Genomic DNA, 3,026 nt, shown 5'->3' with positions numbered 1-3,026 from the left:
GCTCTTTTACATTCCCTAATTTCTTTTGACTCGACGGCACATAACAACAACAACAACAACAATTTCTTTATATTACTTATTGTTACTAAAGGAGTTCTAGAGGAGCTCTGGTAGCATAGTGCCTAAGGCACTTGACTGCTAACCAGAAGGCTGGCGGTTCAAACCCACCAGCCACTCATCAGAAGGAAGGCTGGGCAATCTACTTCTGTAGTGATACTACCTTGGAAACCCAAGAAGGGTTCTCTATGAGTCGGGTCTGACTAGATGGCACATAACAACAACAAAGGAGTCCTTGTCGTGCAGTGATTAAAGAAACTCAGCTACTAACCCAAAGGTCAGCAGTTTGAACCCACCAGCCATTATGTGGGGGGAAGATGGGGCAGTCTGCTTCCATAAAGAGTACAGCCTTTGAAACCCTATGAGGCAGTTCTGTTCTGTCTTATAGGGTCACTAGTAGTCAGAATCAACTCACTGGTAGTGGGTTTGGTTATTTTGGTATTGTTACTAATATATTGTGGAATGTGTTTATCCTCTTACCATTCAGAATTACAGTTAAAATACAAAGAATAATACATGAACTTCAATGTTAAAAGATATTTATTTTTAGCTAAGTAAGTATTTCACATAATTGATGTTATTACACCAGCAAATATCAGGAATTCATTTTTTATTCTATGTGATATATTTTATTTAATCTGAATGTATTTTCTTCTCACAGATACAATAGCCATCTTGGCAATAGCCATAATCCATGAAGCCATTTTTTATATGCATGCATTTATTATTAGCATCTTCATGCCTTGGTAGTAGAAGCCTAGGAGAGAAAATATATGTCAATTGTATTCAAGCAAATCCACAATGCTTTGATAAAACAGGAAGGAGAGAGGGAGTGGAAGGTAGGTTCATACTTTTATTGAGTTCTTCCAATGTGTCAGATACTTTCTAGGAGTTTAAAATAGCAATTAATGTTTTTTCACAACTGACCTCTGAAGTTGATACTGCAATTCACATCTCGTAGACAAAAGAACAGAAAACTGAGACACAGAGTAGTTGAATAACAAGACAAAGATTATACAATGGACACTCAGGGTTCAAATCCAGGCACTGTATCTTCAGAGACTGTGTTATTAATTACTACACTAAATGCAGAAATTAAAACTGGAAAATTATGGAGGGCATTTTGCTGGGTGAAATTAGTCAATCACAGATGGACAAATACTGTATGAGTCCATTATTATAAAAAGGCAAGGAAAGGATTACAAAGGGAAGGAAATTTTCTTTGTTGGTTACCAGGGATGAGAGGGAAAGTGAAGGGAGGAAAAATAAATGCATAGTTAAGAGACAGACTTGATATGAGTAAATGGGAATGCAATATAAAAAAGGTTTGACTAGAATATCACTCAGGAAAAGGAAGACACAGAGAGATGTACAAGATGTGCAGATAATAAAGGCAAATACTACTGCATGCACAGTACTATGGGAGCTGTGGTAGCGTAGTGCCTAAGGCACTTGACTGCTAACCAGAAGGCTGGCGGTTCAAACCCACCAGCCACTCCTCGGAAGGAAGATGGGGCACTCTACTTCCGTAGTGATACTGCCTCAGAAACCCAAGGAGGGGTCGCTATGAGTCGGGTCCGATTCAACGGCACATAATAACAACAACAACACAATACTGCATTATCAGTAACAGAAAACACTAATCTACAGGTGGATAAACAGGTAGACAGGCAAGAAGATCAGGTATGAGAAAGCTAATGGGAATATAGCCATGACCATACATAGGTTTGGGAGATGATATTCCTACATGTATATTTGCATGGGCTATGAAAGTGTCCGCATGTAGTTTAAACCTAACAGGAGGCAAAGTTAGGATAACTTCTTAGCCACATCTAAGCACCTTGAGGAAGTAAGGTTTCTAAGTCTGCAGGCTGGGGACCATGGTTGAGGGGACATCAAGCTCAATTTGCACAATATTGTATACAAAAATACTGTTCTACATCTTATTTCGGTGGATAGCAACTGGAGTCTTAAAAGCTTGCAAGTGGCCATCTAATATGCACCTTTTGATCTCTCCTTGTCCAGAGTAAACAAGAGTGAAGGAAATAAAAGACACATGGAAACAGTCCAATGAACTAATAGACCATAAGATCCTCAGCCTATATGACCCTGAGACCAGAAGAACTAGAGAGTGCCCAGCTACCAATGCCAACCACTCAGAAAGGGATCAAAATTGGAGATCCTGGATAGAGTGGGAGAAAAATGTGGAACACAACTCAAAATCATAAGAAATATCAGGCTTAATGGTCTGATAGAGACTAGTGAAATTCCCAAGACTGAGTCACCCTTCAGGCCTGGAATTGAACTCACTCCCATGCCTTAACCGTCAGGCAAACAATCCATGTGCCTATGGGCTGAACACCTACATCAGGGACATGAACTCCTTACAACAACCAACCATTGGAGATTAGAAAGGCAGCATTTGAACAGAAAGAAAAGTAGGAGGTGGGAATGCAAAGACAAGAAGTTTACGGGGAAATGGTAACCACAGAGAGGAAGTGGGAGGAGAACTTTTACACTGCAGGGAGTGTAACAAGTGTCACAAAACAAAATGTGTATGAAATGTTAAATGTAAAACAAATCTTCTTTGTAAAAATCACCAATAACAATAAAAGGTTAAAAAAAAAAACCGCTGTAAAATTAGAATATTGTAACCTCAGTGTTTCCTAGAGTATTGCTAACTTTGCTTTAAAACATATGGAGATTTATCTGATCAGATCAGTAGTCACATAGCGAATTACATAGGGATACATTGGTATGGAAATTAAGATTAGCAATCTTGTCATAGCCTTGAAAACTTTATGGACTACTTCTATTCTGCACACATGTGGTCTCCAGAAGTCGTAATCAACTCTACAGCAACTAATAATAACATGTTGGTAAGAAATAAAATGAACAATACTAGAGACAGTTATCAACTATAAAGAATAAAAAAATAAAAACTGAAAAGTGGAGATGAATGACAAATG

Source organism: Orycteropus afer, unplaced genomic scaffold (assembly GCF_000298275.1).
Source record: "Orycteropus afer afer isolate SDZICR_OR568_19922 unplaced genomic scaffold, OryAfe1.0 scaffold00040, whole genome shotgun sequence".
Taxonomy (NCBI): domain Eukaryota; kingdom Metazoa; phylum Chordata; class Mammalia; order Tubulidentata; family Orycteropodidae; genus Orycteropus; species Orycteropus afer.
Note: the sequence above shows the minus strand (reverse complement) of the source record.